The 9,884-nt window shown below is 33.2% G+C and overlaps 1 pseudogene; it reads right to left on the bottom strand.

The window, feature by feature from the left end:
* Nucleotides 1-3,964: 3,964 nt before the first annotated feature.
* Nucleotides 3,965-8,030, bottom strand: LOC123209487 (annotated as a pseudogene).
* Nucleotides 8,031-9,884: the final 1,854 nt, after the last annotated feature.

The raw sequence follows: 9,884 nt of genomic DNA, 5'->3' as shown, positions 1-9,884 counted from the left end.
TCTTATAGACCCTATAGTTTAAAAAAAATCAATTTCCACCCAACCCACGGTTTTCATGGTTCAGTGTAAAATTTCCAACAGACCCCCATGGATCTCCCTCTCCCCCTAAAATTTTGAAAACGGTAAATCCCCCCCCCCCTTCCCAACCTAAGAGCGCCTATGGGAGATTATCGTAGCGCCGACAGATCTAACCCATTTTTTGACTAAAAATAGTCATTTTAGCCTCTAATTTCAACACAAATTAAATTTGTACATCCAATAACACAAAACCCCTCAAAAAAATTCAAGCAAAACAACTAAAAATCAAAACATTTTATGCATTGTTCAAAATCAGAGCACTAAACATTCAAATCTCAAAATTTCCCTCAAATCTCAATACTCCTAACAATAAATTGATTTAAACAAGAAATGAAATGATGTACTATCCTTATTTGTCATTTTCGGTTGTCAAAAAATACGAAAAATCGACGGAAAGACCAAAACTTGTTACCCTCATGAGATATCTGAATTTTTCTCTGAATTTAAACAATAAATTCGTGGGAACTGTGGGGTTTATATATCAGGGCAGTTTAGTCATTTCCCAAATTAAGAGCATTTTTCTTAATCTTTAGAGTTTTGAATAATTTCGTTTAACACCTTTTAGTTTTAGATATTTATTATAATTTTCCCTTATTCGCAAGAATGCTTATTGTTGGAACGACACAAGCTTAGGATCCCAAGCACAAGCAAATGTTCAAATATCTTTAAACATCATTTGACTTATTTGGTATAATGAATTTCACTTGTTCAGATTGCTCAGTTTATTTATAAAATAATATAATAATATATATATTTATTAATATGTTAAATATTACAAGCACAATAAAATGATTTAATTTGTAAATAATATCAGCATATATAGAAACAAAAAGGGGATGCTTTGGTAGTTATTCGATGGTTGTGTGTTGAAATGTAATGTTGAGTAAAATGAGAATCGAATGGCTGCACAGTTAAAGAATTTAACATTTTGGGTGTGTTTGGATTGGTAATCTTTTTTATCAAAAAAAAGTTATTAGATATAAATTAGGTCAAAGGACTATTTCCCACTTAAGGTATGTTGTTTTTTCCAATTAACTTTAAAAATCTTATTTATCCACCTGTGACCGATTAAAATTAATAGTTTTAAGGGTAAAATCATCATTTTGTATGTATTATTAAAAATAACTTTAAATTTGATTTCATTTTCCCCCCTAAACCCTAAAAACTAACAATTTTCCCTAACTCAAGTTTTAAAAAACAACATTTTCTTCCTCTTCGGCAATCTCCAAGAGACGCTTCTTCCTCTCCGATGCGGCCTCCTTCCGACGATTGTCCTGGGCATGGTCGTTGACGAAGACCACGTCTTGAGAAAAATTTAGGGAGAAAATATTGTTTTTTAAAACTTGGGTTAAGAGAAATTTGTTAGTTTTTAAAATTTTAAGGAGAAAAATGAGATAAATATTTTAAGGGTTAGAGTTCCGTTAATTTTAATAGTCTATAAGTAGGTAAATGAGATTTTCAAAATTAACGGAAGGAAACTTTAGAAAATTGCGTACTTTGGGTGGGAAATAGTCCTTTGGCCTTAATATTACATCATAGGTAAGCCAACACTCGATCGTTTTTCTTCAACCATTAACTCTCAAAATGCACTGTCTTAACAATAGTTTTTGTTTTTATTGTCCTATGTTCTTCACACCATCTTTGGAACCAGAAAATTTGTAGAAGAATATAGGAAAACAACTGCAACCACTCCCATAGTCATTACTAGCAGAAGCAAATCAATCACATCCAACACCATTCAACACTTAAAAGGAGAACAAGAACTTACTCCCAAAACTATTACGAGCAGAAGAAGAGACCACTTAACACATAAAAGAGTACAGGATTTAAAAAAAAAAAGGCTTTTCCCTGTATCAAATTGTAATACTCAGTGCTTTCTACCAAGCAACTCAGACTTCTCTACCAGGCATTTCAGAAGAGTTTTCTGCACTTCTTTAGATACAATCACAACTGCATCAATATCTCAGTCTCCTTACTATCTTCTAGAATACTACTTCTATATTCATTAATATTTAATTTGTTTCTAAGCATCACAAATCTACCAGTGGACAATGGTTTGTTAAGAGGTGCCTGCAAAATTTGGCTAAGTTATTTACAATATAAGATAGATCAAGTCCGGCAAAGCTTAGTTACAATATAATACAGATCAAGTCCGGTTAATTTGAGATATTGCAGTGCTCCTACAATGTTGGATTTTCAAATTACTTAGTATCCTCTACAAAAAATTTTCTCCTTAAAAATATAGGAGTAAAACAAATTTTGCACTAACCCAGTTGTGTTTTTACAAGAAAATAAGATCACTATTTCATGTAGGTTCTGCCAGCTCTTTACGATGAGCACAACGATTCAATAAACAAAGGCAACATTTATATCTCTGAATCCAATCCTCCTAGGGTGTTACATGCATATTTCAATCAATTTCAAGATGATTTCTCCACGTTCCTCAGATCAAGGTCCCAATAATTGTCGTTGGAGGTCGAATGGTGCTTATCTTGCTAGGAAGAAATGGTTCTAATCACGTTGACACCTTTTGAAAAGAACTAAGGATTTTCCAAAGTTACCAATATGTTGACAAACTACTGCTAGTTATGGTAATTTGTTATTGGTGATGATTTGTTTTTATTTTGGAGTCTTTGGTGGAATTATTTAAAGAGATAACAATATTATTTTGAAACCTCAATGGATAGTTTAAGTGATAAAATATAAGATTTTATGTGTAAGAGAGTATCAGTTTAAATCATCTTTGTTGATATATCAAAATTAAAATTTTGACTTACTTGATTCAGTAGTTGTGGGGTTAATCACTTGACCTGAGATTTGTTTTTCTTAATGCAGTTAATTTCAGTCTAATATGATGGTTCAAATTGGGTAGAGTTCCTCGTTATCAAAATATATATATATTATTTTGAAAGAGATCATTTCTTCAACTAGCTATTAGTTTTTTATTTTGTGATTAGTTTTATTTTACAACAGTTTGCTAAATATTTTTAGATATTTTCTTTCCTTCTGGTTGCTTAGTTGATTGTAGGTTGTGTATCTTTATATATAACCCTGTTGTTAGCAGAGCTATAATCAACATACACACTTCATAAAAGTTTTCATGGTATCAGGGCATGGTTACAAGTTTGGATATTTGATATGCTCGACAGTTTGAACGAAACGATTAGGCAGAGTTGAGTCACTATTAGCATTATCATATATGCTAAAATAGAGGACCAGAAATACCCCAAAATGGGATGATGTGAAGAAAAAATTCGACAGGAATGTTGTAAATGACTTTCCACTTGAATAATTTATATTTTGTTTGAACTTTGATATTACATTTTTAACTAATGGGTAACTATCAGTAGGAACATGTTAAACTTGAGCTGATGCCAACTCCTTTGGACGAGTGCTCAATGGTATGCAAGCATCATGAAGTAATAAGCAAAACGAAAGGCTCCTTTGACGAGTTCCAGGACCATCCAGTACGGGCAATTCGACTTCACCTTCTTCTATCAGAGGTTCAAATAGCGAGACGATTTGCCACCCGCGCATGGAGTGGATATGCCCTTCAGACCATTGACCCTATTTGATTCACCTACCACTGATTCAGATTTATACTGAACATTTTGAGGAGAGGTTTTGAGACTCAAATGAGTTAGATGGATGACTGAATCAAAGGGGTTTCAGTGTCCTCCCAATAAGATTTGGTGTCAGCTCTTCAAAACGAGCGGAAAAAGACATCTCGTATGTTTTACCATCCATGTAATTGAGCAGAACTAAAGGTGTAATAAAATTAAAACACTTACTGCAACCACCGGAGTTAATGATGCTAAGTGCAACAGAAAAACAAATATGGCTCGCAATGCCAATGAAATAATCCAACTCCATCACAACAAACAAATAACCAAAACCTGATTTCCACCTTCAAGTCACAGCCGGCCCAAAACATTGAATAGAACAATATCATCAAGCTGTGTCTGTGTGTGAACAAACATGAGCAGTCCCTAAAGTGCACAAAAGCTAAATAAATACTAATCTGATAACCAAGGCTGCCCAATTCAAATTCCAGAACCTCCAAGATTGCCAGTAAGAGTCGTAACTTCAGATATTTGAATTATTTTATCGGTCTATACATCCTCTGCAAGCAACTGATAAAAGCAAGAAATCCTGGCTATTCACAAACTAGCATGTATGAACTTTTTATTCTCTTTACTTTCAATTTGATTCACTGCTTGGCAGCATCATCGTGCTCAGGCACAACAGGATAACTGCTAGTTGATTCTTTCTGTGTTGGGAGGTAAGACCATACTAAGGATGCGGTTCCGAAGGTAATTGCAGCAGCAATTGAGCCCCAAATCCATCTCTGCTTTCTTTTCCTTCTTTGTCTATTACGCCGTGCCATCTCTACACAAAATAATAACAGATAACAAAATTAAAAGATGAACTCTTCATTAATGAATCCAATGACACTGAATTTCAGTTTCCTGAAACTTATACCAAGATAGAGATTGTGCCCTAGGTTGTATGTGGTAACATGAGTAGGCATACAAGCAGGTACAAACACACAATTTACACAACTATTATTTGATTAAATGTTAAAATAACACAAAGATTCACTGTGTTTGGAAATGGGCCCTTATATATTCAATTGCTTGGCCAGAGAACAAAAAAGATATCCTTGCATCAACAAATCAGGAATTGAGTTAAGTAAAAGATAGAAAGTCTTGGCCACAAGCATTATAGAATTCCTTTTGGAAGTCAAGGGAAAGGTAGCATTCGACATATATCCAAAAGCAGATAATATGCCCCAATATTTGCATGTCTGAGCGCATGAATTAAAGAAAAAGAAGAATAACACAATAAAAGTAAAAAATATGACCATAAAGATCAGAGATTGATTATGACCATGATGGCCGGAAAAATAATTTGAACCAACTAATTTTTTAATAGAAAGAAAGATCATCCAAGGTACAGAACTCTCACCTACAGCTTCCTGGTTCCTCTGCGACATTTCTCGATTCATGGCCTCATAATAGTGAAGCCGATCCCACAATCGGGCAATCTCAAAGTTCTTTGCTTCAATCTGAGCTTCCATTTCTGCCTCCATCTCAGCCTTTGCAATGCCCCTCCCAATAGATTCTGATACGAATCGAGCAAGATGAAGTTGTTGGCAAAGCTCTTCTGCAAGATTGATATTTGGTTGTCCATCCTCCCTACTGTAGAGGGATCTGCAGGCAATATTAATCCTGCGTGAGCTAACTGTTCCCTAACCCTCTGCCACTGACTTTGTACATCATTCAAAGCTTCTTCTGCTTGCTTTCGCTTCTCTAATTCCGTGAGTAAACTTAATCTCATTTCACACAGTTCAGTCTCTTTATCCTGAGGAGAAGACTGAAGCCCACCCTCAGATGATAACTCTGGAGGAATTAATAAAAGTAAGCATTCTTAGCCATATAGTTTAACAATAAAACTGTGATGCTTCAATGCTCTTTGCATGATGACTTAAAAGATTTACATACACAAAGAATAATTACATATTTTCCAAATATCTGGAAATAAAAATCTCATACAGAAACAATTCCAAAGCATCACATATCAAAAATTAACAATGAAAAATGTCCACATGCAGGTGTATACACATCAAAACTCATGATGCAGAGGGCCTGACATCCATATTCTTCAAGTAATAAATTCTATTACCAGACATTGAGAACCAAAACTATGTTCCCTAAAACCCAAACATTCTCTTTCTTCAATTGATACATGTAATTTTACTTAAAATGCAACTCTTGACACTAATTGTTGGCACAAGAATATATGTGAAGATCAACAAAAGAAGGAAAAGATAACTTATGCAGTGACAGTGTCTCCATACAACCAAAAAAAGAGATATAAATGCAAGCATGTGTCCAAAAAGATAAAGTTTTAAATTATAAACAGATAAGTAATGCCCGAATACCTTCCCAAGCATCATAAAACTCTCCCTTTGGAGTAGCAAGCTTTGTAGAACTTTCTGCCCAGGTATTATCTTCTCCATCTGTGTTACTTGCAGCACTCATTGATTCCTGTGGATCAAAAAAATCTTCAAACTCACTATTACTCTCTGATTTTAATCCAATAGGCTTTGGCAAATCATTCTTCCCAGGCAAAGCATTAATCGAGCTGCTGCTTTGGAGTTCCCTGTTACTGCTCTGAAATTGCCTATATCTGCTTCCAGGCTCACCATCATGCACACCATTCACATGCTCTTTTTCTGTAGGACCATCACAGAAACCATTCACATGTTCCTTCACAAGAGTATTCTGGGCATTACTGTTGTGTTTCCCTTCAACAGATCCAGAAATAGTGAAAGAGACAGAAGCACCATTGATTGGATCAACACTCTTTATTTCAGCATTTTTTGTAGCATTCCCAATGACCTTTTCTTCATCTTTTGGTTTTCCACACAAGGCCACATCTGCCTGTGAGGACTTCTTCACTAGCCGTGGCCCACGCCGCTTGTGATTGATGATGTAAGGTGAAGGAGGAAATGAAGATGGCGAATCAGGAAGTGGAGTTGGCTCAGGAGTTGCGTAGAGTGCTGGTGTTATTGGAGGACAATTCACTTTCCTTCCAATGATCAATGAAGTGTCATTTCTCCTCTCCGACATCAAGTTTGGCTGAGGAGCGGGTTTTGATCTAGAAGGAGGTTTTGAATTAGGAACTGGAATGTCAACAGATTTGGGCTCTCTAGGATCTATCAGCCTATCAAAAGCTACAGCAGTAAACGTTGGCATGGCTCTGCATCATCAAACATTGCTGGTCAGTTTGGCTGTAGAAAAAGCTCAAAAATGGTGAAGCTGGAAATAAATAAACAATAAACAAACATCTCAACCATGTTGTAGCATTCTTAACCAGGAAGAGGTGAAAAAAGTTCAGTTAAGACAAAAATCATATTACTTTTCCTCCTATAAACCTAATGGAGTAAAAGTTAAAACTATTATGCCACACAACAAGCTACTCTAAATTTTATATTTTTTTAAAAACTAGAAGTAGAACAAACATGAATTTAAATTAACCAGCTTTCACAGCTAAACAAAATTGGAACACCAAAATTAAAACTTATATTTTATTAAACTCATACAGCTAAAGACTCAAAATTTCAGCTGAGAAATAAATAAAGCAACTTGGCTCAGCATCTAATTACAAACCAGAACACGAAAAGCTGCACAAAATTTAACAGCTGATGCACCTTCCTAAAATAATCTTAGAAATCAAACAGACAGTAACATTCGAAGTTTGAAAAAAAAATAAATAAATAAATAAATAAAAACTATACAACCAAGAAATAAATTCAGTTCTCCGGCTCGCAGCCTTTAGAAACAAAAAAACTGAACAAAATTCAAATTCTTACTTATTTTTCTTATATAAAAGAAACCGAATAAATGGTAATATTCCATATGAAAAAATAAAAATATACAGAGTTACGGCTATCCAACTAGCAGATAATGATAAATAGTAAATACAGACGACAATAACTCAACAAAATTCAAAAAATAATTCACTATTCTTAAAAAGTCTCAAGTTCTCAACAATCAAACAGCGCCTAAAATTCAAACGTCTACAGAACCAAAAAATAAAAGCAGACAGAAAAATACGATGAAAAATGAAAAGAAATCGGAAAGAATACAACGTTACCCTGAATAAGAAAGAAAACCCTAGAAGCAGTAAGTTAGTGAATAGATCAGAGATGAGTCGGCGACTAATTATATATAAAACCGCATGTTTTAAGGAAACGTAAAGCGAATCATTTTCATTGTGGTTTGCTTCGCTGTTTCTCTGACCGTCAAAAGAGTATGGGAAACGACTCCGCCAAGCTTTTATCGCAACGACCGCCTCTCTCTATCTATATCTCTCTTCTTTTCTCTCCGCAAATGTTTGAGTTGCCTTTTTTCCAATTTTTTTGAATTTAAATTTTCTATGTTCAGCTCTGGTTCTGGGTGGGCACGCACCTGTTATGCACACTTAGTTACCCACTTTAGGCCATATTTATTCATGAAACGACATCGTTTGAGGGTTCTTCATGCTTAATGTTTTAAAAGACCTAGCAAAGAAAAACTAAAAGAATCATGAGTGACATCAGCAAGACATAGCGGCTTTTGTGGATATAATTTGGATAAAACTATTTATATAATTTTTTACATAAATAATAATATATTATTTTATAATTTATTTTTAATTTATTTTTAATTTTTAATTATCTAATTACATAATAATATATCATTATTATTATATAAAATTATACATATAATATTATTTATATAATTTTTAACAATTAAAATATAATTTTTTTAATTTCGAAATATTCAAATTATAGGCTAAGCAAACAATTTGGTAAATAAATCTCTAGAAGGAAAAAAAATAAAGTAGAAAATGGAAAAAACGTAATATAATATGAAATTTTTTACTTGTGTAGATTTTTATTTGAAGATGATGAATCTGATTTATTGATCAATTTAATTGAATCAATAGTGGGTATTCCATAGTAATGGCATGAATGGTATTGGTTGAGATTAATTTGCCCTTATTAATTTAGGCCAAAGGACTATTTCCCACCTAAGGTATGTTTTTTTTTTCAAATTTCTCCTCATTAATTTTAAAAATCTTATTTACCTACTCATAAACTGTTAAAAATAATAATTTCAAAAATAAAATCATCTCTAACGAAGATATTTTCATCTCTAGTCTAATAAAGATGAATATTATAATGATAAAGATGGATATTTTCATCTCTAACGAAGATGAAGACATCGTTTTCGTAATTGATAAAGATGATGGCTTCTTCAAGGCGGCTACTTACCCCAATCCAATTACAATTGCAATATTGTAACTCCCAACTTCCAAGCTTCTGCTCTTGATCAGATTCCTCTAGTCTAGAGCCTGGAGTGTAGAATCACGGATTTTGGTGAAACTTTCACGTGCTGCTTTTAAATTTCCTATTCTAGTTATGAAATGGGCCACCGTGATGGCACTAATGGCCCGAAGATCAAATCTAAGTTTAAAGTATATTCCTAACCCAACCAAGGGACCAACCATACTCTAATTTTTATATTCTTCTTAATTTTAGACAAAATGATTAGCAAATAATTGTCCCTCGTATTCAATCATTCACTAACAATTTTGATATTTATCAAATTATACAACAAACTTTTTTATATAATTTTGTTTACATAAAAATAAAGGGAGAAAAACACGTAAAATATATTTAAATTTGTAAAATGATTTATTATTTGGAAAAAATTATAAAAAGTGAGTTCCCCTGCTTTAAGTACATAATTAGAAAATTAAAGGTCTTAATCTCTAAAATCTAAGACGACTCAAGTCTTGATGCAAAATGACTAAACTTGAAACTCCTCTCCATCTTAGTCATGCATTTTGATAATGACTATTCTACCCCTATATAAATAATTTGGTAATAAAAAAGATCATTCGAATGAGATCGTTTCTTCAAAATTGAACTAACTATACTAAATAGGAGAAATATCGGATATAATAATCAATCTCATAACCATTAAATCAAGAAAGTCAAAAGTTTGATCTTATATATTTTTTTTTTTGCCACTTTCAAGAGTTGAATCAACTGCATCGGATAAAATAAACTCTGGATTCAGTGACCGATCTTACAACTACTGAATCAGATAAGTCAAAAGTTTGATCTTAACATATTATCAGATGAAATATGAACTTATACGCTCTTATACATGAAATCTCCTCTTTTCACACTTAAACTATCTTTTAAGATATATACTCATGTATATTGGCTTCATCTATTTTCTACTTGA

This window comes from Mangifera indica, chromosome 1 (assembly GCF_011075055.1).
Source record: "Mangifera indica cultivar Alphonso chromosome 1, CATAS_Mindica_2.1, whole genome shotgun sequence".
Classification (NCBI taxonomy): Eukaryota; Viridiplantae; Streptophyta; class Magnoliopsida; order Sapindales; family Anacardiaceae; genus Mangifera; species Mangifera indica.
This window is presented reverse-complemented; position numbering and strand designations above follow the sequence as displayed.